Source organism: Sciurus carolinensis, chromosome 12 (genome assembly GCF_902686445.1).
Source record: "Sciurus carolinensis chromosome 12, mSciCar1.2, whole genome shotgun sequence".
NCBI lineage: Eukaryota > Metazoa > Chordata > Mammalia > Rodentia > Sciuridae > Sciurus > Sciurus carolinensis.
The window spans coordinates 23,907,851-23,934,902 of NC_062224.1; the positions used below are offsets into that span (position 1 = coordinate 23,907,851).

The following is a 27,052-nucleotide window of genomic DNA, read 5'->3' on the forward strand; positions in this document are numbered from 1 at the left end:
TGAGTTTCTAAGAAAGGACGACTTGGGTTTAAATGGTGTACAGCAATCATAGAGCTAGTGTGTCTACATATAGTTTGTGTACACAAATCAAATAAGGAAAATACCATTGGAGAAAACTAGTTGTTGGGAATTACTGATGATAACATGTCAAATAAGGAAAGTATAAAATTTTTATGAAATTTTTATCAGTATCATAATCATTTCTAACGTCTTCTGAGTGTATAGCACAGAACAATCCTGTGATCCTGTCCATGCAGGGCTCACTTAACCTTCACAAGAATTCTAAGTAATAGTATTTTCTCTATTTTATAGAGATGTTTGAATGTCAGGGTCACAGTTATATATTTAATTGAGTCATATTCACTTATCATTTTTTAGGTTAAAAACATTCAAATATCGAAAATTTTACATGGCTCAACCAATGTAAGTAAATTAGGCATTAATCCATCTGTGAAATTTCTTAATCTTCTTAAGCTCTTAGGAAGGTCAAACCCCGGTAATTTCTCCCAGAATTTGGTAGGGTTTTCATCAGTGAGTGCCCACAAAATTGTGTAGCAAAAAGTGAAAGATGACAAATATCCAAGTAGGAATATTAAATGAATCAGATAAATTTTTTTAAAAAGATATTTCTGATTATTTTATAATTATCTGACATTTTGTAAGTTTGATAATAGTCTTTTTTTTTTTTTTCAAATTCTGGAACAGTAGCAAAATATTTTAAATCCAGTAAACAGATACAATTTTTTGTGAAAATAGTCATTCAAAGTTATGATTAATGCAAGCAAGATTTTAATGTTGTTGGGCAACCCAAAACAAATAATTTCCCACCATAAATAGTATAACAAAGTCTTTTAAGATAAAATATGTCCTTTTCCCCTGGTGACCTGGTGGTAACGTTCCAGCGTTTTATGTAGGAGACCTGGATTTCATTCCTGTTCTCGTTATCTTTCTCCCTGAGGCTGCAATGAATAAAATAAGAAATAAAATCACTGTCCTGCATCCTTATTGCCATGGGCTGTACCCTTGTCAGATTTCATAAGCTAAGCTAGATGGTCCTGGTTAGTATTAGGGTGGAAGACCTCAAAGAAAACAAAGTGTGGACCACAACCTCTTCTACACAGCCAGTATTTCATCTTCCATGAAACCTTGTCTTACAGCTATTGCACTTTCCTCTTTACTATTTGGTTGATTTGCTTGCTCTGGGGGCGGAAAAACATCCTTTTTGTAAATGCATTTCTGGTCACTTAATGCATTTATTTGTTTTCCCTTTTCAAAAGACTGTTTAGTTCAAAAGATATTTGGTTATATTCTTGAGATGATATTCTAACTAGCAATTTTTTATTGTCTAAAAATTTTGACACAGCTCATTTTATCTCTAAAGTGTCTATTTCTTTTTCTACTTATTTGATAAAGTTGCCCTTGATTTACAAATGATAAAATATAATACATAAAATTGTCTTTTAGCACAAATAATGTAACTGGCAAGACCCAAAATTACAGTTGTTTTCTTATTCCCTTTAAAAGATCATCTACATACCCTATAATTTTACCATTTAATTTTAAAAAGTCGCAAATACCAGTAATTGCATACATACATGTGTGTTTGTATATATATATATATATCTTCTAAAACTATTCCTGCTAGATTGCACCCACACAAACATACCTTTCACCAGTTCTGATGGTATAGATACATGCATATCCATGCTCACAAACACAAATACACTCTCTAACATTCTGGTTTCCTTACTCCCTTCTTTCCTTACTTTCTTCAGTGAATATTTTTTACTAATGACATTTTGTATAGAACCTCAATATATTAAAAAATGATACAAAAAGCTTAGCTTATTTGGTTAATGTCAACATACAAGAGGCTATTGTCATCTGTGCAGTCTCTTTCTTACTCTGAGGTAAGGCACTTTGAAAAACTCTAGAATTCTAAGATACACATCTGTACTGTTCAGTTTCATACTCATCATATTCACAAAATTTTAGCGTTTTGAAAGAGTTTCCTATTTCTGTTTTAAAATGTTAGAACTAAGAGCATGGTCCTGAGAAGTATTCAACTATGATCCTTAGTGGTTCTTATTCTATACTTACCTCTTCGTTTCTTGTTAGAGCAATCCCAAATCAAAATTAAACCCTCAAAGTCATAGCAGTCATTTAAAGATGGATGACTTATACCCCTTTTTGAAAAAGATTGATCAGTTGTTTGTATTATGGGTTTTTTTAAAAAAAAAAAAATTATGGAATTGAAGCGGGGCACTTAATCACTGAACTACACCCCCAAACCCTTTTATTTTTTATTTTGAGACAAGATCTCACTAAGCTGCTTAGGGCCTTGCTAAATTGCTGACACTGGTCTCAAACTTGTGATCCTCCTGCCTCAGCCTCCAGAGTTGCTGGGATTATCGGCATGTGCCCCTACCCCTAGCTACAGTGTTACCAATTTTAAACCACCCCTCCTTATCAAAATTTTAGAATATCCCATAGGAGTAGTATATTGGCAATTTTAAAAAATCAGTTCTTTGGCGGGAAAAAAGCCTTGATTTGTAGCATTCACCAACTTTAGTGGTGTCCTTTCTCCTACCATGACCGATTTCAAACTGTGATGTAACATCTCTGAAAGTAGAATTGGGAAGAGATGCATGGTAGTAGTTTGCTGTTTTATAGTATTTCTACCATGTGTATATAATAGATATAAACCTCCTCAAAGTATATGCAATAATAAAATGCAGTAAAATAGGAAGTGATGAATTGAGTCATTATATCCCTTATCTTAAAATATGAAATTCAAAATGCTCCATAACCTGAACTTTTTGAGGTCTGACATGATGCTCAAAATGTTTCAGATTTTGGAACATTTCATTTTTTCAGATTAGGATGCTTAACCAATGAACTCTATGCAAATTTCCTAAAATCCAAAAATCTCTGAAGTCTGAAATACTTGTGGTCCTGGGCATTTCAGATAAGGTATACCAAATTTGTAGTACCTTTTTAAATTTAATTTAATATAAATTGTATAATTTAATTCTTAATGGTGCACATATTTAGCAGGCTTGCAAAGTTTCTGAAAACGTTTGTCTCTCACAAGCTGATATGTGTAGGTTCCAGCACACAGCTGTTCCTTGAGGAAATCCAAATCCCACTATTTTGTATAATTATAATGCACTCATAAAAATTAAAAAAAGAAAAAACCAGAAACCCGTATGCAATCTTTATGTTCAGGAAAATATATAAAGTTACCACTATAAGTCTGATTCAGCCATTCCCCAATCTCAATCTACAAAATTTTTCACTTAAAACAGTTATATAAATTATTTTGCTGTTGGTATTTAGGGATATTTAAAGGGTACAAATACCAGACTATTTACTGCCTTTTTTTTTACCAATTTATTCTCTCCATCTTATAAAGTCATTTATTATATTATTCTATAGTCATTTAATCCCTAACCTTTCTGTTACTTGCTTAGTAAGATGAGTTTAAACCTATCCAAAAAATGAGCTTATTTCCCATGTCTAATAAGGAACTGTAAAGAGACAAACCCTGAGTACCCTGGAGTATTGGTGTTGCTAGATATTCAGCTACCTGAAACTGCCCAGTTTGATCTGTTTTATTGCTAAGAATAAGTTTTCTTTTTTAAAACTGTTCAGTGTAATTAGTTTAATAACAGGTGAAGTCTTCAGTGATAGATCTCAAACTGTTACCCTAGCAGTCAACTGTTTGTATTCATCATTGGTAATACCTCTTTGCCACTGAATATTTTCATCATTCATGAATTTTCCCTTTAATAAAATTGTTTTTATTTTTCACATTGCCTAAAACATTTTCATCTTTTCAGAATAATTTGTCTATGGCAATTTTAGAACTAGAATATCTGCATTAACCTTTTAAATTTTTTATTAATTTAAACTTTGCCTATTAGACAATTGTATATTTTGCTGAATTGGTCTTTTGTAATAAAGATGTTTATCACATTAGTAATGCCTTAAAAAAGAAAAGGGGCTGGGGATGTAGCTCAGTGGGACACTACTTGCCTGGCATGTATGAAGCCCTAGTTTCAATCCCCAGCACTGAAAAAAGAAAGAAAACTCTCACAAACCTCTAAAACTGTTGTAAAATAAATAAAAGAGAAGACACTCTAATGAATGATTACATGACACTATGAAATTTGACTTCAACCCTTCCCTGTCCAGGTCCATGAGAAGTCTGTCATCAGTCATTCTTTGCAATACAGTCCCTTTCCCAAAGGACAATCCAAAGAAGTTGCTCAGTTGGGATTGCTGCTTTATGGATTACTTGAAAATGCCCTCTAAGTCCTTTTTAAGTGAGTCTCATGTGCTCATCTCCCTGTTAGGCCAGTATGGTGTCTCTAGTCTCTGGCATGACAAGAAACCCATGGGGAGCTGCCCTGCCTCATGCCAAGCTAACCATGCATCTTGGCTATGCTGTCAGATCTGCCTCTGTGGTGAAATATGTAGTCACTCCTTTCCAAAGTCCTGTTATCTCCAGGGTGTTCTGCGTATAGTACCCTAGACTTCACCAACCAAGGAGCCCTTCCCAGTTTAAGAAACTCTTTCACCCTCAAAATTAGCTGTTTTTTCCTTCAACTCTTCCATTTATACTCAGATTTTATTTTCCACCCATTTTTCTTCACACAAATGCACCTGATGGTTTTTTACAACCAGTAAGTACTAGATACTTCTCTACTGTGACACATTTAAGTAGTAAAAAACTAAACAACATAGCAAGATTTCATTTTCTGCTATATTAAATTTGCAATAATTCATGCCATTAAAGTAACTTTCTTTCAATGGGAAAAAAGAGAATTATAATCTTGGCTTCAAAGTTTTAAAGACCAAGATGAAGCAGAAGCACAAAATAAGAAGGTGTACATTTATATGGTCTAAAATAAACACAAAAGATGGGTGTGGTGGCACACACCTGTAATCCCAGCAGCTGGGGAGGCTGAGGCAGGAGGATGGCAAGTTTGAGGACAACCTCAGCAGCTTAGCAAATCCCTAAGCAACTTTTAAGTATTACAAAAGTACCATTTTTGTAATATTTAAAACGTAACTGAGACCATGTCTTCAAATAAAAAATAAAAAGGACTGGGGATGGCTTAGTGGTAAAGTTCCTTGGGTTCAATCCCCAGTACCAATTAAAATTTAAAAAATAAAATACCCAAGACATATCCCAGTATATATACAGCTTTTTTCTCCCCTATATGTTCAGCAAAATTATATTCCAAAGACCCTTTATCAATAAACTATCCCAGTATATATATATATATATATATATATATATATATATATATATATATATATAGTAGTCATACATATATCCAAGTATATGTATGACTAGGTAACAAAGAATACAGTGAGAATTAAATGAGGTATATTTGTAAAAACAAAAGACCCTTCAGAGCTCTTTGATTCATTTTTATTTAATCCTAATTAGGTAATTTTTTTAAAAAGTTAATGACATTGTGGTTAAGGTAGATGTTTATCAGCATATTTTATTCCACTGACCAATGCTCTCTAACATTCTCTTTGGTTTCATAATATCATTCAAAAACTATTTTCAGAGAAAATCAAGAAGCTTTTTACAATTGTTTCTCTTGTGATGGCTTTTTGGCTTTTTTAATTATGAATTTATTTTTCTCTTAAAAACTTCCTTCAATGGAAATAGCTTAGAATCAATTTTAAGAATGCCAAGATAATATTGATAATTAAGTTGTTAAAGTGGGTCTTTTGTTAAGCCTGCACATTTTATAATTAATGACTGCTACCATACCACCTGCTCTCTTCTGCCTTGAACCTTATCATATCTGTGTTGCTTTGAAATTTGAGAATGCTTTCTACTTTCTAACAACTGATATGCTAGTTGTTCAAGTCAGATATCACATTACTGATTAGCTGAATACTTTTTTCCATGGTTTTTCTCCCCTTGTATCTCTAAGTGAACCACTTCTGTCTTAGTAAGATTATGATGTTATATAAAACAGATACTTAAATAAATTAACTTTTATTTTTACAGAAGGGAAGGAAATCATAGAAGAGACAACTTATATTAAATGCCTCCCAAAAGTACCATTTTTGTAATATTTGAAAACATAACTTAGAGATACCTTTGGAAGAACGGTTTTTTTAAGTCCACATTTGCACCTGATATTCCCTTTATAGTGTATTTTCCTATATTTTGTAGTACAGGTTTTATTTTAGGTTTTATATTTTGTGTTGTTTCCCCTACATCTGTTTCTTCTTAAACATATCAGGTGGTTTTGTTTGTTTGTCATTTGTTTATTTTCAGAAAGAAACTGAGATATATTTCTTTTTTGGGGGAGGGATGGGCATTGGGTATTGGGGATTGAACCCAGGGGCGCTCAACCACTGAGCTTCATCGCCTGCCCTGTTTTGTATTTTACTTAGAGACAGGCTCTCACTGAGTTGCTTAGTGTCCCACCATTGCTGAGACTGGCTTTGAACTCGCCATCCTCCTGTCTCAGAAAGCTGCTAGGATTACAGGCGTGTGTCACTGTACATGGCTGAGATATAACTCTTATATTATTACTACCTAGTCACTTATATTCCTCTTCTACTCCACTATAAACAACCTGGTGGCTTAATTCATGCCCTTTTTGTCTTTATATCCACTCTAGTGTCTATATGTAGGGTAAATTTAATTGAATTATTGAATTAGATTGAACCCACTAATTTGCTTCTTCATTCAATGCCCATTACACATTCTTATCTTTTATGTGTTTTATCTTTCAAAGGACAGTCTTAATTCCATCATTTTAAAGTTTCTGGGAATATCTCTCCAAATTCTCAACTAGTGATAATAGGGCAGAGCTTATTTTGATATTGAATTAGATTGAAACAGAACAGAAGAAGCAGTTTATCCATGATAGTCTTTTAAGATATATTCTGATACAACAATATAGTTAGGAGGAAGTAGTAACTTCTGTATTCCTAAGTAAAGTGCCTGGGAAGCCAAAGAATGCTCCTAAATGCTACTTTATTTATTTGTCCTGTGTATCAGAATAGTTTCATAATGTGATCAACTTTTTTCTCTCCTATTTGTTCAACAAAATTACATTCCAAAGACCCTTTATCAATAAACTATGAGGACCCCTAAAGCCCAGGAAATAATGCCAAAAGTTCATAAATGGGATAACATCAAATTAAAAAGTTTCTGCACAGCAAAGGAAACAATCAGGAATGTGAAGGGAGAACCTATAGAATGGGAGAAAATCTGCTAGCTATTGACAGAGAATTAATATCTAGAATATATAAAGAACTCAAAAAACAACACCAAAAAGCCAATCACCATATTAATAAATGGACAAATGAGTTAAACAGACTCTTCTCAAAATAAGAAATACAGATGGCCAGTAAATATGTGAAAAAATGTTCATCACTAGCATTTAGGGAAATGGAAATCAAAACCATGCTGAGATTTCATCTCACACCAGTCAGACTGGCAGTTATCAAGAATACAAATTCTAAAGGAGGATGTGGAGAAAAAGGAACACTCACATTGTTGGTGGGATTGTAAATTAGTACAACCACTATGAAAATTAATATGGAACTTTTTCAAAAACTAGGAATGGAACCACTCTATGACCCAGCAATACCACTCCTTGGTATTTATCCTAAAGAATTAAAGTCATCATAGTATATATGCATACCCATCTTATATAATCTTGCTGCAGTATGATGTCCTGCAAAATTGCTAAATTTGTTTATCAATTTTAACATTTTTGGTGAGATCTTTAGGGTTTTCTACATATAAGATAATTTTACTTCTTCCTTTTCAGTTTGGATTTCTTTTATTTCTTTTTCCTATACAGTTTCTCTGATTGGAACTTAGTCTTAAGTTGAACAGAAGTGGCAAAAGGACATCCTTGTCTTGATCCTAATCAAAAGGGAAAATTTTTTAGTCTTTTACTATTGAGAATGATGTTATGGTGGTTTTCCACTTAGGATCTTTATTGTGTTGAAGCAGCGTGTCAGTCAGCTTAGTGTTACTGTGATGTAGTTCCTGAGATAATCAGTTCAAAATGAGGAAAGGTTTATTTTGTAATTTGAATCTGGAATGTTCCCCCAAATCTCATGTGTTTAGATGTGGGGCTTTTGGGAAGTGATTGGATCATTAGGGCTCTGACCTCCTCAGTGGATTAATCCATCAATGGTTGATGGACTACTGGGAGGTGGGACCTAGCTGGATAAAGTAGGTTAGTAGGGTGAGCACTGGAAGGTTAATCTTCTCTCCAGCTCTTTCCTCACATTTTTTCTGCTTCCCAGCCGCCAAAAGCTAAGTGGCATTCCTCTACCCCGCCCTTCTGCCATAATTTCTCCCTCACCTCAAGCCCAGAGTGACGGATTCAGCCAGTGATGAACTGAACACTCTGAAACTATGAACCGAAATATATCTTTCTAAGTTGTTCTTGTCATATATTTTGTTCACACTGGTGAAAAGCTGACTAGGACTATTTGTCTCATAGTGTCATAGGTTCCAGTCCGTGGTTGCTTGACCCTATTGCCTTTGGGCCTGGGACAAGGGAGTGTATCATGGCAAGACTTCATGGTAGAGAAAATCGTTCACCTTATAAGTGAGGAAACAACGAAAGGAAGGGACTGGGGTCTTGATATGCTATCACAGACACCCTCCAAGTGAACTAACTTCCTTTCCTAGACCCTAAAGGTTCTACCACCTACCAGGAACTTCCCAGACTGGGGACCAGTCCTTCAATACATAGGCCTATGGAGGGTACTCATCCAAAGTATTGTAGGTAGTTTCTTCTATTTTTGGATGTTTTTTCATGAAAGGATGTTGAATTACATCAAATGCCCTATGTCAGTTGAGATGATCATTTCATTCTATTATTGTGATGTATTATGTTGAGAGATTTTTCTTATGTTGAACAACTTGGTTTTCCTGGGAGAAATTCTATTTGTTTTGGTATATAAGGGTTTTAATATACTTTTGATTTTTGTTTGCCAGTGTTTTTTAAAGATTTTTTTGCAGTGATACTTATAGGTATAATGGCCTGTAATCTTCTTCTCTTATGAAGTCTTTGACTTTGGAATGAGGGTAATACTGGCCTCACAGAATGTGTTAGAAAATATTCCCTTCTCTTCAGTTTTTTGGAAAACATTTAGAAGGACTGAATTATTTGCATCTCCCTTCTTTTTTTCCATTACAGTCAGTTTTGGTTTGTTAGTTTTGTCTTTTTCAAGAACTAACTTTTTATGTATTGATTCTGTTGTTTTCCTATTCTCTGTTTCATTTTCATTCTTCCCTACCTTTTGCTAGCATTGGGCTTAGTTTGATCTTCCTTTCCTAACTCCTTTAAGAGCTTTTTCTGTTGGCACATATAGTTTATAAAGAATGGTGAGTTTCATTGTTATATTGGTGTTTGCATATAACATTTGATCAAATTTACTCCCTAGTAACTCCTCTTTCCTCCTTTTTTGCTCCCCCTGATTCCTTCCTCTACCTTATTGGTTTCCCTTCTATTTTTAAGGCATTTCCCCCTTTTTCTTTCTTTTTTCCTTTCTTTTTTTTTTTTTTTTTTTTTTCCTAACTAGTTTCTACATATAAGAGAAGATATATGATACTTGTCTTTCTGATTCTGGCTTATTTCACTTAACAGATGCTCTCCATTCCACCCACTTTCATGAAAATGACATAATTTCATTTTTTTTCTTTTTTCCCACCAACCATGTATAAAAGTTCTTTTTACTCCTCATCCTCACCAGAATTTATTGCTATTTGTATTCTTGTTAATTGCCATTCTGACTAGAGTAAGATGGTAATTTTTATTTGTATTTCTCTGATGGCTAAAGATGTTGAGCATTTTTTCATAAAATTATTGGCCATTTGTAGTTCTTTCAAGAAGTGGCTGTTCTGTTCTTTTGCTCATTTATTGATTGGATTATTTGGGGGTTTATTTATTTTTGTTGGTATTGAGCTTTTTGAGCTCTTTATACAGTCAGTACACTAATCCTCCATTGGAAGAGTAGCTGGCAAAGTTTTTCTCCTGTTCTGTAGATTTTCTCTCCATTCAGTTGTTTCTTTTGCTGCGCAGAAGCTTTGAGTGTTTCTTTCTTTGTGGATGTGAATGCTTATTTCCCCCTTCTGAGGATTTGTGGGGCCTCTTGAATAGATTATTTTTTTTATTTGAGTGTTAGAAACCTCAGTCATCACCTCTTTGTATAGTCACCTAACCCCATTTTTGCCTAGCTGTGAGACTGATTAGATATTTGTTAGACCTTCTGTGTCCTGTGATCCTGTGTCTCATAACCTTTCTGTCACATTTCTCATACCTTTACCTTCTTAGACCTCGTGCTGAATAGCTTTTCAATTCCTATCATGTATTTCATTAATTACTCTAGTAAGGTGTTTAAATTTATATCTGTTTAGCTACCAAACCCAAATAATCTCGTTTCCATTGAAAAGTTGAAAATTTATTCTTTTTTTGTGTGTGGGGGGGTGGTTACCAGGGATTGAACTCAGGGACACTCAAATACTGAGCCACATCCCCAGCCCTATTTTGTATTTTCTTTAGAGACAGGGTCTCACTGAATTGCTTATCACCTCACCATTGCTGAGGCTGACTTTGAATGTGGGATCCTCCTGGGCTGCTGAGATTACAGGTATGAGCCACCACGCCTGGCAAAAATTTATTCTTTTAAACAGTCATTTTCCCCGTTCAATGATATTATCTTTAGAAACTGTTCTGGGTATATTAGAAAACCAAGTGTAAAACAAACTGATTTGAAAGCCAACATATGAGTCAAAATGAATGAAAGAATCAAAAACTGCAAAGATGAATAATATTTTTAATTATTATATAGTCCCTTTACTGCTGTGTCACAATCTGAAACTTTTTAGATTATCATTATTCTCTATGTACTCCTAGAAATCTTAATAATTCATACCTCCTTATACAAACAAAATCTGCACAAATAGGTCTGGGGAGATAGCTCAGTTGGTAGAGTGCTTGCCTTGTAAGCACAAGGCCCTGAGTTCAATCCCCAGCACCGCAAAAAAAAAAAATTCTGCACAAATAAAATACTGTCAGTAATATTACAAAATAGGCCATGGTGGGGTTGGGGGAGAGGCTAAATGTACTGATTAGGACTAGAATTTGGATTTTTTTTAGAAAGCAGTACTGTCTTCGATTTGAATTAAAAAATAAGCTCTTCACCTAAATGGTCAGAGAATAGGACTTCACAAAGCTTACAAAATCAGCTAAACAAATGTTTTTAGATCACCTTAGTGCTATATACATGCATGTGACAAAAAACTAAAATTGTTTATTCTAACAACAATACCTATTTTCTCTACTTCCAAATTATATTCCATGTATGAGGCATTACCTCAATTCTAAATGCTTTGAACCTCTGATTGTGACATTTTGTTGAATATTTGTTCACCTTTCTAGCTATTATGTTCAATATTGATAATCTTTTCATCCACAAACATGCTTTTCATTCATTCATTCAAATGATAGGTAATGTATTGATTACTGTGTGCAAGGCACTGAACTAAATGATGGGTATACACTTTTGAGAAAATAATAGGTCCTGTTCTCATGGAATTTGTATTCTCACAAAAGAGGTAGATTTTACTTGTTGGTCCCAGTATTTTTATAGATGTCCCTCATCAGAATATTCATGGGCAGTTTTTGATAACTGGACTATTACTCTTAATATTACTCTTAGTAGAAACTATCCTATGTTTTAGGAAGGCAGAGGTGGACATTTTCTCACAAACTCTACTCCATCCTTTGTTCATCTTGTTTATTCCTGCCAGTTCTTCTGTGCCTACCTTTTCATTTTCAGTCATTAGCTCTATCCTGATTATTTCCCTGTTTATACTTTGGAAACCTCTTACTTTTTCTTTATAGCTACCAATAGAACCTTCCCCCTAAGGTAACACACAACGTATCTGAAATTCATCATACCTAAAATTGAACTTAATCCTCACCAACTTTTATATATATCTGTACTTATACCTTATTCTGTTGGTTCTATAGACTCCAAATGATATAGCTTTTTTGTTCTCATTCATTTCTTCCTACTTTACAATTATAATTTTTTCCAAATGATCTCTGTTTCCATATCTCCCTTTGAAATCTCTCAAGACTGCCATCCTAGTTCAGTCACTTGTTATACCAGGCCTGCTAATACTTCTTTGATTGACCTGTTAGTTCACCCTGCTTCTCTCACATTAGGTCTTCTTCTTGTTTTGTTTTTCAAGAAGAGGTCTGGCTTTGTTGCCCACCCTGTTCGTGTTAGGTCTTTCAAAACACCATTTCACTGAGGAGCCCCTCTTTTTTTTATTTCTTTTTTTTAATTTGTTCTTTTTAGATATACATGAAAGTAGAGTATATTTTGATATTTTATACATATGTGGAGTATAACTTCCCATTCTTGTAGTTGTACATGATGTGGAGTTACACTGGTTGTGTGTTCACGTATGAACATAGGGAAGTTATGTCTGATTCGTTCTACTGTCTTTCCTAGTCCCATCCCCCCTCCCTTCTCTTTATTCCCCTTTGTCTAGTCCAATGAATTTCTCTTCTTTCACTACCTCCATTACTGTGTGTTAGTACATGCATATCAGAGAGAACATTTGACCTTTGGTTTTTTGGGATTGGCTTATTTCACTCAGCATGATATAGTTTCCAGTTCCAACCATTTACCAGAAATACCATTATTTCATTCTTTATGGATGAGTAATATTCCATTGTGTATATATACCATATTTTCATTATCCATTCATCTGTTTAAGGGGGAGCTCCTCTTTCATAAAAGTATTTTCTTACAAATTTATCCTACAATGGATCTTTCCCTTATTTGAATTCTTATAGCCCTTTTCTATACTACTTCATCTTATATTTGGTTGTATAATGCTTTAAATTATTTAGTATTTTGTTGGTTGTAACTTTATTCAAAAATAAAACAAGTTGTTAACTGCCTGCTATGTGGAAAATAGTGTGATTTGGTGATACAATGATAAATAAGAGGTACCAAACTTTGTCCTTAATATTACCTAATGTTTATTAAGAGGCAGCTATGTACCTAACACTGTTGTATGCAATAAGCAACCTTATGTGGCATACACTATTATCTTCCTCATTTTATGCAGGAGAAAAATGAGGCACAAAGGAGCAAAGTAACTTTTCCCAAGTTACTTAGCTAATAAATAGCATAGCCATGATTCAGACCCAGTTCATTGGCTTCAGAATCCATGTTTGGTGGTTATATCATCTTAGTGTTGGTATCATCTAGTTAAAAAGGTAAAACAGAGACCTCAATAATCATATTTTAGACTACACAGTAAGAGCTTTGTGAGAGGTCTAAAGTACTCTTGCAATTCAGTAGATGGTAAGATTACTTCCAGCTAGGAAAGAAAAAAAGGTTTATGAAGGATTTGGAAGGGAAATAGGAAAAACATTTCTAGAGAGGAATAACGCACTCTTGAGACAGGACTGTTCAGAGCATATTACCAGGAATAGTGAGTGAGTTAATTTAACTAGGTCAAGGGGTACTTGAAATGGTAAATGGAAAATAAATTTGTAAAGGTAGGTTGCAGCCAAATCGTAGATCTTAAATGCAAGGCTAAAACATTTAAGTCATATTTTATAGGCAGCGGGGCAATATTATTAAGTCTGTATCTTAGAAATATTTACCTGCAAATAGTATGTAAGGCTGAAAGAAAGAAAAGGGACAATTAGAAGGTTATTGCAATAGTCTGAGTAAGAGAAAATAAATTCCTGAAATAAGTTACTGGCAGGAAATGTAGAGGCCAGAAGAGAGATTGGACAGTTCTGATTCAAGAAGTCAAATGATTGGATGTAAAATGGGAGAGAGCCAGGGAGGTGGGGTGAGTGCAGACAATTGATACTGTAAAATTTAAGAGATCAGAATTTAAGATATAACTATTAGGAACTTGGCTTACATTTGATACCTAAAATCAGGGATTCACAATAGAATAAAAATATCTAAGAGTCATTTGGAAGAATTGGAACCAAAAAAGGAATATATATTCCCAAAGTAAGAGAACCAGAAGATTACAGTGACTTAAAATTGGAAGTGAGAGCCAGGCAAAGTGGCTCATGCCTGTAATCCTAATGGTTTGGGAGGCTGAGGCAGCAGGATCGAAAGTTCAAAGCCAGCCTTAGCAACTTAATGAGACCCTGTCTCAAAATAAAAAAAAAAAGGGCTGGGGATGTGACCCCTGGGTTCAATCCCCACTAGATCTGCCCCACCCCCAAAAAAGGAGGTGAGAGTAGAATGTTGCAGAGAGAGAAAGCAAATATGGCAACACATTTTTAAAATCTGTGTTGTGAAACCCAAGTATTTGTGCTTATACATTTTATGCCTTATAGATGGTGTTTTCTTTCCCTTAGATTTTTATTTTCTCTGACTATTCTGTGTTAATAATTTTCTAGTCCTTACACCTTATAATCAATTCTAGATTTCTTCATAGCCCCTGAAATTCACAGATTAACCATCGTATCTATGCATGTTATAAATACATATGGACAAAATGAATATTAATAAGAGCATATTAAATATAGATTAGTCCTTGACAAGACTCCTTTAGGAGATTTCTGGTAATATAAAGACTGAGCTGCTATGAATAAGTCCTGTCTTTCCAATGTAAGATTAAGTATTATGAACAACAAAAAGACCATAATCATAGCCTAGATTAAAAGAATAAAATGGAGTTCTAGTTTTTCTCAGAATCAGAATCATAAATAGGAACTGACACCACAAAATATAAGCCTTAGTGCCTGGGATTTTAATATATACTTGGAGAGCAGGGTTTATATCTTTGGGTGGCTGGAACTGAACCTCCAGCATAAAAGTTCAGTGTTCCAGACCATTAGAACCTCCAGGTCACTAACAGAAGCCAATGCAAAAATTGTTCTCTAGGATTACTCTAAATAGGGCTCTTGGGAGCCTTTTTGAAAGGAAGGGCTGTGGGTGGGGAGCACTTTACTCAGTAAAGTGAAGATATGCTCTCAAGAAAAGAATCATAAACCCTGAGGATATTCAGCAGATGCACCAAAGAAGAAAATTTGCATTCCAACCAAGAACAGGGGAGAAGAAAATCAGTCTGAAAGAGAACATAAAATCAGTTATTTTTATAAGCATTTAAAAGGTTAAAGAAGGAATAAAACCATAATGAAAGAACATAATAGAATAAGAAAAAAGAGAAAGAACTTCTAGAAATGAATGGGTCACTGAGACTGACTTTTTTAATGGTTGAATTAAACTACTGAAAGAACTTCTAGAAATAAACGGTTCATTGAGACTGACTTTTTTAAATAGTTGAATTAAACTACAGAATTAGTGAATTGGAAGATGATCTGCTCAAATCATTTCAGAATATAGAACCAAGAGATAAGGATGGAAAATGCAATAGCGAAGAGACATTGAAGATAGAATGCCTAATGACAATTTTACATGGAAAGGATGGGAAATTCAGTATTGAAATGATTGCTGAGATTTTTCCAGAATTATTAAGACAGATAAGTCCTCATATTCAAATAGTATACTGAATAGGATATATAAAAGCAATCCACATCTAAACAAATCAAGGAGAAACTATGGAACATTAAAACAAACAATGCATTTAAACCACCTACCAAGAGAACATAGAGGAAAGCCAGTTATATTAACAATTGCCTTCTTTTACAACAAAATAAAATCAGAAGAAAATAGAAAATATCTGAGAAAACAACTTTCAATTTATAATTTTATGCCTTGTTAAAGTATGATTGAGAATAAGAATAAAATAAAGTTGTATTCAAACAAAGAACAGTTTGCTGCTAACAGACCTTACTATGAAGACTGCTGAAGGATATGCTTCAGCAAGAAGAAAGTTTAATGTGGAAAGGGGAAGGCAATAAGAAAAGATTGTGAACAAGAAAGAAAAAAGTAAACATGTTGATAAGCATTGACTGTAAAAGAAATAATTGTATTGATGATAACTGATTTGTAGGAAGTTAAAAATCAGCTAGAGATAAAATACATGATGGCAATACTTAGAAGAGGAGAGAAAGAAATCAGAGAAATATTTTCGGATCCTTGTGTTGAATGGGAAGAAGATAAAGATATAAACTTTAAACTTTGTTAGTGATTGTTTAAAAAATATTGGGATGTATATTAATAATGAAACTGGAATGGAAAACTTCTTAACTAATCAAAGACAGTAAGAAAATTTCATCAGTTGACTATAGGACAAGAGAAAGTCCCTGTGTGAGATTGGTTTTTGTAATCTTGAAATCTGCTTCTCTCATCTTGGGAACCAATTTGCAAATGTGGACCACTGCCCATAAGTAGATCTGGATGAGACAGGAAAGTATAGTACCTCTACCAAGAAATAGCTCCTAAGTTCATATTTTGTCTGAATCTTAGTTTTTCACCTAAAAGCCTCCTAATAAGTTTATGTTTGTGGTTTTATAGATTTCAGTTGAACTCTCTTTGAACTTACAGAGGTTAGTGAATACCTAAATAATATCTATTTTTAAAATTGTCATGGTTTATAGGTTTTTCCCTAGCTGTGTTCTTATTCTTATACCCCCTTTCTGTAGTACATAGATTTTGCCTTGTGAATGGTTAATAACCTGAAACTACCATGGGTTCTTATAGTCAGTTCAACATGTGTTTTCTATGTACCTAGTATGCATCTAGGGCTTTGCTACCAGATGCTATAACAATACTGAAAATTATTTTCTAGGATAAAAATAATTTATCCTGATTTTATAGAATTTGCAAACGTTTTCATGACTGTAATGCTATGTAAAATTGTAATCCTACCTTAATTTTGTAGAAACATTCAAAAGATATCCCACTTCAATAATTTGTCCTGATATATATGTATGCACACACATGCATATAATTTTTTAAAGAAGTTACAGGACATAACATGTAAGATTTTATTTATTTTTATGGTGGTGCTAGAAATTGAGGCCTCATACATGCTAGACAAGTGCTCTACCACAAGCTGCATCCCAACCCCAGGAAATACATTTTTTATGACATTTCAATGATACCATATAAATGCTCATTGTCCATGACAACACTTGTATTTGTAACCTAAAAAACAGGAAGACCTTAAGGTCTCAATTTCTTTCTTAAAAATCAGACATTGGACTAGATTGTCTGTATTTATTGAAATGGGTCTATTTTAAAAGGATCTAATTTCTAAAACTTTTACCTTTCATGCTGGAATAAGGTAATTAGATTCTAGTATACATTTTTGATTCCGGTTATTAAACTAACAATCAAGTACCATTCCTTTGAATAATGTGATCTTTGCTAAGTACCAAATATACCATTATAGATTATAATAGAAAGAATATGGCACATTTTAATTTCCTTTGTAGCATTTGCAGTCATACACCCCGATTTTAACAACAACAACAACAAAAATCTTTTCAATTTCTTTTGGTTTTAGTGTTTACGCTAGTAGGATAATAGGGAAAATTTTCTGCCTGAAAACAGAATAGTTGTACCTTTGAGGTCACATTTAATTTTAAGAGTTATAAATCTGAAAATATCTCTTTGGTGGACTTCTGACTTACTAAACAAGAGAGCTGTACTTAGAGCAAAGTGGCTAGTAGCTATCCATTTATTTCTCCTATGAGTTCTTTTATTTTTTCCCCAAAATAGTCATTCAACAATCATTTATTGACTGTAACATGCTCCGCGCATTAAGGATGTGAGAGAGGCATAGTCCTGAAACTTTAGGATTAGAATCTGCACTGAGAAAGTTATATAAAGAGATCATCATCATAATATAATGCAATAGTTTTACAAAAAGTAAAGATGGAGGGAGAATAGCCGAAGTACCTAAGTACTCTGGGGAGTTAAAAAGACTTCACCAAGGAAACTTAGTTTCTAAAGAGGAAAGGTTGCTAGATAGATACTTTTGAGTAGTGCATTCTGGGAAGAGGGAAAAATAAAAAGAACAGAGATATGAAATAGCCTGAATGTGTACACCAGTAGTTTGGGATATCTGAATCATATTTGAGGCAGGGATTAAGATGAAATAAAACTAGAGGCAGGCAGGGCTAGATGCTATATATAGGAACTTAGATTTTTTTTCCTATAGGAAATGAGGAGTACTGATTAATTTTTATATTGGACTCATTTGTGACCAAATTTGTGAGATGTTTGACAAGTTAATAACCTCTCAGTACCTCTGTAAAATATAGTAATAATATCTTACAGATTATTGTGAGGATTAAATTATTTAATATACATAAAGCACTTAAGACAGTGCCATAGGACTGGCGCTGGGGCTCAGTGGTAGAGTGCTTGCCTGGCATGTGTGAGGCACTGGGTTCGATCCTCAGTACCACATAAAAATGAGTAAAGAAAGGTATTATGTCCATCTATGACTAAAAAATTATTTTAAAAAAGACAGTGCCATTGTAAGCATCTATAAGGCAGCCAGCAAAACTTTGTGTGATCTAACCTCTGGACCTCTTGAGTCTCTCAAAATCTTACTTATGCTGAATGGAGACCCAAGATTCCGATTTACTCTGGTTTTGTTCTGCATTTTCATGATGGCTAATGATGTTGAACATCTTTTCATGTACTTACTATTTGTGTGTTATCTTTGGAGAAATATCTTTTAAGATTCTTTGCCCTTTTCTTATTGGGTTATTCGCCTTTTTAGTAGTAAGAATTCTTTATTGTGTTCTGGATACCAGGCCCTTTTCAGATATTTGTCTATTGTATATATTGCATCAGAGAAATGTAAATCAAACCACAGTCAGCTAGCACTTCACATCTACTAGGATTGCTATAATAAAAAGAATAATAACAAGTGTTGGCAAGGGTGTGGAGAAATTGGAACTCTGATGCACTGCTGGTCAGAATGTAAAGTGGTACAACTGTTTTGGAAAACAGTGGTCAAAAAATAGAAACGAAGCCAGCCGTGGTGCTGTACCCAGTTATTTAAGAGGCTGAGGCAGGAGAATCACAGGCTTGAGTCCAGCCATAGCAACTTAGAGAGACCCTGTCTCAAAAATAAAAATAAAAAAAGGCTGGGGTGTAGCTCAGTGGTAAAGCCCTCCTGGGTTTAATCCCTAGTACAGCCAGGGAAAGAAAGAGTAGAAAAGAGAATAGGGAGAGGGAATGAGAGTGGCCCCGTGCCATTAAATAACACCTTTTTTTTTTTTTTTCCTGTCATTTATTTTTGCAGTGCTGGGCATCCAAGCAGGGCCTCACACGTGCTAGGCAAGTGCTCTACCACTGAGCTGCACCCCAGGCTTCAGGCTTCAAGGCTTATCATTTATTTTTAGTTTTAAATAGCACAGCACTGGCTTGTGGTTCAACCACATGTACTTCCAGTGTTCAGGACCTCATGATCTGTATCAGGTGACAAGTTCATCCTGGCTGACACCACGTGTTTCAGCCTTGAGAACTCTGACTCAGCACCTTAGCCAACATGGTTTCCAGCTTAGGCCATGGGGTTTTCACTTGTGACTGACAAGCTTGCACAGTGGTGACCTTCTCTGAGGAACCCACATTAATCTAGAGTATCTGCTCTCCCATTACCAAGATAACATCTCCTAAATTCTCAGTTTCAACCTAAGGGCAAGAAGGGTTTTCCAAGGTGGCTAGGATATTAGCATTTTTCTGCCAGTTCTCTGAGGACACTTGTCTCAGAATAATAAGAGGACCAGTTAACCCTTATACAATCAGTGGGTTGCTGTAGAAGAGGAATGCTGAGTTAGGAAACCCAAATCTTTTACAACAGGCTCTGTGGCTGTGCATTCCTTCAGATGGAGCCATTGTCTTCACTACATTAGATACTAAGAATGTTTTCCCTTTGATCCCAAGAGAGAGAATTATCACAACCTGTCTATTTGGGCTGCTTGTATGCTTTCAGATTTTGGCAGCTGGCTAGAACCAAGTAATCCAAGAGAAAGCAAGGCAGAAGTTATAGTCTTTTGTAATATGTCTTTAGAAGATACAACTCTGTTGTTTCCACAGTCTCCTCCCACAACCCTAACCACTGTGGGAGGAGACCACATAAGGGAATATGCTGAGAGGAGGGAGTTAATAAGGACTGTCTTGGAGATTTTGTTACCACAATGGATATATAAGACATTAATATCATAGTTACCTGAATAAAGAACACATGGATGTGTCCATTATGGAAAACAATATGAAATTTCCTAAAAAAAATTAAAAGTAGAACTACCATATGATCCAGCAGTTCCAAAAGAAATTAAGTCAGTATGTCAAAGAGACATCTGTAGTCCCATGTTTATTGTAGCTGTATGTATGACAGCCAAGATATGGAAACAACCTAAGTGTTCATTGGCTGATAAATGAGTTTTTCAAATGTGGTACATGTATAATGGAATACTATTGAGCCATTAAAAAAGATTAACTCCTGTTGTTTGCAGCAACATGGATGGAACCAGAGATCCTTTATGTTAAGCATAATAAGCCAGGCATAATAAGATAAGTACCTCCTGTTCTAGAATATAAAAAAGTTGATCTTTTTTTTTTTTTTTGCGGTACTGGGGATCGAACCCAGAGCCTCGTGCTTGCAAGGCAAGCACTCTACCGACTGAGCTATCTCCCCAGCCCAAAAAAGTTGATCTTATAGAAAGTGAAAGAATGGTAGGAAGCTGGGAAGAGTAGAGAGGAAGAAGAAAAGGTTGATCGGTGGGTACTGAGTTACAGCTAGACAGGTAAGAAGTTCTGGTATTCTGTTGCACAGTAGAGTGACTATTGATAAGTTATATACTGTATATTTCAAAAAAATAAAGAAAGGATTTTTGAATGTTTTTACCACAAAGAAATGACAAATGTTAGAGGAGATAGGTATGTTTCATCTGATTTGACCATTACACAATATATACATGTATTAAAACATCACATAATACTATATTAACATATAGTTTTATGTTTTGTTTAAATTTAATTAATAAAAATGATAAAATGGAAGAAGAAAAAGAGTACATGGGAACTCTACAACTTTCCCATTAATGTAAAACTACTTCAAAATAAAGTTTAAAGAATTTTAAATGAAAAAATATGCATTACAGACTGGAAGAAAATATTCACAATACATATATATGACAAAGATCTTATATTCACAAAATATAAAGAACTCTTACAACTGAATAATAAAATATTTTAAATGGCAAAAGGCACTAACATATACTTTATGGAACTAGATATTCAGTTGATTGATGAGCACATGTAAAGGTACTCAGATCATTTGTAATCTGGGAAATGCAGTTCCCACCAGGATGGTCAGAGTCAAAACAACTGACAGTTTCAAGTGTTGGCAAAGATATGGAACAGTAAGAACTCTGATAACATTGCTGGTTATAGCATAAAACAATATAACTTCTCTGAAAAATACTGAAGTAGTTTCTTATAAAGTTAGATATATACTTTCCTTATGACTTAGCAATTCCATCTCTAGGTGTTTATACAAGAGATTAAAACATATAACCACTTAAGGAGTTGTACGTAAGTTGACATAGCAGTTGTATTATTAATACATAATAACCAATAGCTGGTAGCAATTCTTTTTTTTTTTTTTTTTTTTTTTTTTGGGGGGCAGTACTGGGGATCGAACTCAGGGCCTTGTGCTTGCGAGGCAAGCACTCTACCAGCTGAGCTGTCTCCCCAGCCCAGCAATTCAAATATTCATTATTGGGAGAATAGATAAGCAAATTCTGATACAAATCTTTTTTTTTTTTCAGCTGTGTGTTGTGAATATTTGCTCCTAGTTTATGGCTTTTCATTTTTTTAAATCATTTCTTTTAAAATCCGAAAGTTTAATTTTGACCAAGTTCAGATATTTTTGTTTTTACCATTTCAAAGTCATTACTTGTACATAACTCCCTAAAACTAAGCAAATGTTGCTCTTCAGTGAAGGAATGGAAGGGCAGGGGAATACCAGGAGTGTTAGCTGTTTTGCAATTTGTTTGAATTCTGGAACCTTTTGTTATAAGGGATCCCATTCATGGTGAGCTGTATTACAAGTAACAGCATAAATGGGCCTGGTATAATTTGTAAATGAGTAACATATTTTCTCCAGAACCTAAAAGAAGTTGTGAGAGTCGATATGGTCAGTAGTTGTTTCTTTACAGCGGCATGAATGGAGCAGCCTTCAGTTTAACCAAATAATTTTCAGAAATTTAATCAAGGTGGCAAGTACCCTGCATTTTGTGTAAGGCGGTGGCCCATCCCCGTTTTGTCAACTTCTTTGTATTTGCATGTCCTGAATAGTGTTCCAAATAGTGTGTCAAATGAATCTCCTCAGAGGAGGATGTTACCAAGGTAATGTCGCAACGGGGCCCCTGAAGTAAAATAATAGTTCAGTTCTTGCCTTCAGAGGTTCTGATAAGGCAGGACCGTTTCAGTGCCACACAAGTGGGTGAAAATGTGTGGGGTGCTTGAATTGAAGGCAAACTGCAGCCAGGAGACTGTTGAAATAGGCACTGAAACAGAACATGTTAACCAAATCTATAAAGGCACAATATTTACCAGCTCTGATTAAATTGTTAGTAATTTCAATAATACTGATATTGATCCTTAATAAACCCACAATATTAAGGTTGAAGTAATCTACCATGAGGTACATTCATTCTTCCCAAGCGTAAGAGCAGGCCAAATTGGTCTTGTTAAATGGACCAGCAGTAAGGATAAACCCTTTTCTAAAGAGGTCTTGTATAATGGGTTTTAATCATTAAAGGCCCTGTGTTAAATCATATTGGGGCATATTAACCATTTTAATGGGGAAGAGGTAGGTCCATAGGTTCCATTTTATCAAGGCAATTTGTTAGTGCCAAAGATCTAATTTTATTCATTACTCATTGAGTCAGAGAGTCCATGATCACTCTGGGATATTTTAGGAAAATGGATGTTATGACCATGAAGAATTTAGGCAAGACATTTGTTCCTGTAGGTAAGGTGAGGCATACCTGTTTGTCCTCTATATTATATTCAGTAACTCCCCTGAGATTTTGGGATACTTAGTTTAAATTTAGTGGGATGCCCAGTATTAATTAAGGACTTGAAGTCTTACTAATTTGGGTATATTTCAATAGATGTTCAGTTAACTCAGAGCAAGTGTTATAAAAGGCCCAAGTCACTCCCTGCCCTTTTATCTGTTTGTTGTAGAAATTTGTAAAATAAATTTTAGACTACCAGTTGGGTCAAATTATGGACTTCTATGCTGGGTGTGGTAGCACACACCTGTAATCCCAGGAACTAAGGAGGCTGAGGCAAGAGGATCACAGGCTTAAGACCAGACTGAGCAACTTAGTGAGGCCTAAGTAACTTAGCAAGACCCTGTCTCACAATAAAACATAAAAAGGGCTGGAGATGTAGTTCAGTGATTAAATGTCCCAGGGTTCAATCCTCAGTACCAAAAAAATTTTTTTAAAGTTATAACTTCTGTTTCCGCTTTTCTTTGTGTGTTTCCTCCATGTTACGGACTAAATTTTGTCCCCTCAGATTCATATGTTGAAGCCCTAGCCCCAACTACCTTAGGAGGTAGACCCTTTGGGAAGGTAATTAAGATTAGATGAATGCAATCGTAAGAGTGAGGGCCCTGGTATAATGGGATTGGTATTCTTATAAGAGGAAGACCAGGAATCCACCCCCCAAACACACACAGGAACTTCATGCCCAAAAGGCCATGTGACCACATAGCAAGAAGGTAGCCACCTACAAACCAGGGAAGAGAGCCCTTAAGAGTTTCTCTTCCTAAGAGTGATTTGTTTTTAATGTTGTCATTGTTAACATATCATTTGTTTACATAGTTGTTTGTTGAGGACACCTAACTATTCATTTTTAAATTGGAAAGAAAAATTGTATAGCCGAAAGTTAAATAAATGCTTTCTAAAACAGAAAATGTATATGGAACACAGAGTTAGAGGGTAGCAGATTATTAGATTAGTATTATGCCATTCACATTATTAGCTTTAAATCTGATATTTTAACTGGGTAATGCTATTTAAAGATGTTATTTTCTTGGGTAAAATTTCTGAGGATTTATGAGTTGGGCTAAACCTACTACAAATAGTTGAATCTGAATTTTTAACTATTGTAATTACATAAATAATGATCATTAATTGGTCCTTTCAATAGAAGTATTTCTCATTAAGGAGGTTTCTGAATCTATTTATTAGATAGAAAAGGACTTTTTGTCATTTAAATATGAAAAAATAAGTACATTTTCATTTACTTTGGCCATAATTTTTCAGTGCCAAATAAATTACATGATACTTTGTAATTAACATTTTATGGTCTAAAGCTGTGAAGGGAAATGTATATATATATATATAGGTTAAGTAAAAATATAGTGTGCTTTCCCCTACAGCCTCCCACCCGGTAATCCAGAAGTATTAAAGATTTTCAGAGACATCAAATCTTTGAGTATAACAGGTTTCATGACAAAAATTCATCCCAAAGGGACATTATTTGATATTACAATTTAAATTTCCCAATCATTTCTTCAGTAGACATATTTTTGGGTCATTTCATAAAAATACTGAATTATTTGAAAACTTACTTTTTATTTTGTATTCAATATGGAGATTTATTCCCAGAGTGGTGCTTTTCTGATGCAAAATTGGAATGCTTGTGTAGTCACAACAGCTGTCCCCACACCATGTGGTATCTTCCATTACTTTACTGTAGAGATGCATTTTTGGCCCAGTGTTTCAGTAATATTGGACACACATGGTTTTAAGTGGCAAAGCAGTATGCTTATGCATTCATTTGACTTTCACAGCTACAGTTGGCTCCAGATTAGAACAGAGAGAATACATTCACACCATGACCACCCTCATGGCTGCTGTAGTAGCTGGATCACAGGAGGCTCTGTTGCTTCTAAAGACACAACTAACTATTGCTGAGGAATTACACATTCACCAAAGTGCCTTACAGCTGTAGGAGAGAGAATAATGAATTGCTAAAAGGCTTCTCCCAGATTTCAGACTATGGTCCTAGTTATTATTGATCCTTTTTTTAAATATTAATCATAAAAATCATGGCTATGAAGAACTATGAAACTAAAAGGCAAGTTCATCATAGCAGTAGGTGATTTTTCAAGATATGGTTCCAAATATTTTATTTAAAGTTTTTCCTTTCCAGAAAAGGGTGAAACTCTACTTTTAGACTTTTATTAACAAGGAACTAAAATCAGATTTTTTAAATGCCCATTGTTCATATATGCAGTATATTTGGAAAACCAATCCCTTGAGAATAGAAATTATTTTTAATTAGTTTATTTTGTGAAACAATGATTTCTGTTTTTGACATTTTAGACAATTTCATTTGCTCCAAAAATGTGTGCTTATGTTAATGCAGAAATTGGTTGATTTGATTTAGTGCAAAACTTTATTGATATACTACATGATTTGAATATTATATCAATGTGTATCTTCATGCAGTTTCAACATAATGTTCTTCATGGTGTGATTTTGTACTGTAAGCCTATATTTAAATTCTACTTAAAACTTACCTCTTGAATTTCTGAAACCATTTTATATAATTACTAAAGCTTCAGTTTTTAGCAGTAAAAATATTATCTCCTTGAAAATCCAATTATGTTCCTGTAAATGGTATCTGAATAAGAATAAAACTTTTTTCCTTAAATAAGGCAAAAAGAAAGAAACAAAAAGAAAGGAAAAAAAATCCTCCATGTAAATTTTTAAATCAACCGATATGGAGAATTAGATTTCTGATATTCATTAAATATCAAAGAAATTCCAGCCAGACCCAATCTAGGCTACCTTTTTATATAAGTGAATTTATGCATGTAGTGTAGGGGCTGTGCTGATGAATATGTTTGAGGCTTTCAGCTCTTAGTGGATACAAAATAGAATGATTGATAAAATCCTCCCTACTATTGGCTATTATTTACTGACTCTTAAGTGGCAGGTTGTATTTATGCCAATTTATCTGCTTCAGGGAACATTCTTGATAGCAGAACAAAGTGAATAAAAGTAGTTTGCTTTGCAAATGAATGCAAATGGGAGAGCCTTTCGGAAAGCCCTTTAACAGGGGCAGTGCACTTTGATTATGAGTGAAGCTGCCATTTGGACATGGTGAAAAGAGCACGCTTGAACCATTGATTGGGGGAGACAGTAAAAAGTCAGGAAGGGCCCCGTTAAGCTTGCAGTGAGGCAGGCGGATGTCAGTGTGGTTAGAGCACAGTGGGAGAATGACAGGGAGGATTAGTGTCAGGGAGAAGCTTTGCTGTAGCTGTGGAGATAGTCCCTGGGGTCACTCACCTCTGACTGTTGTTCTGTGCTGATGGTTCTGTAATGCAAACTGCCTGATGTATGCCTGTTCATTATCGGAAATGGTGATTAGAAAAGGTATTTGTTTCAAAGATTTCCTTCCACCTCTCTCTCTCCCTTTCTTCCTTTCTTTCCTTTTTTCTTTTTCTCTTTTCCTTCCATCCCTCCCTTCCTTTTCTTCTTTTTAGATTCATTAATTAAAGGAAAATAAGATAAGCATCCTCAATCTCTCTGCTTACTACTTACTTAATTTTATTGTTTAATACCAAAATGGTTACTGCCTGTGATGGGGATAGCTTAGTGCTAAAATGTAATATAAAATACTATCACATGGTTTTGTTATTTGATAATAATTTTTTTGCTTTGCTAAATTTTGGGTTTGACCACTGGTCAGGCTGAGTAAAATGCAGAGGTTATGGTTGCTATTAGGATCTTTGTGTGGTTTATAATCTTTAAAGTGTTATATTCACTCAGTTTAATAATTTGGCCAACTTCTAGAAGCTCTTTACCTTCTTACAACTGATATGTTGCTTTGCATGGACTGGATTAAGTATTAGTCATAGGAGTTTCTAGTTTTATTTGTACCTGAGTTTTATTAATGTTAGCATTTGATAAATTAAACTTCTTGAAAATTTGTTATTTTAAAAATTGAATATTGTTCTATACAATGTACCAAAAAAATCTTTGTCTTAGTTCTGATTCTGAACCAGTACATTTAGTCATAT

General features: G+C 34.4%; 1 protein-coding gene across 2 annotated transcripts in view; it reads left to right on the plus strand.

Annotated features, from left to right (window-relative positions):
- Dnajc1 (DnaJ heat shock protein family (Hsp40) member C1) overlaps nt 1–27,052 on the plus strand; it is a 194,350-nt gene that overhangs the window by 140,916 nt on the left and 26,382 nt on the right. The gene's annotated exons all lie outside the window — the stretch shown is intronic.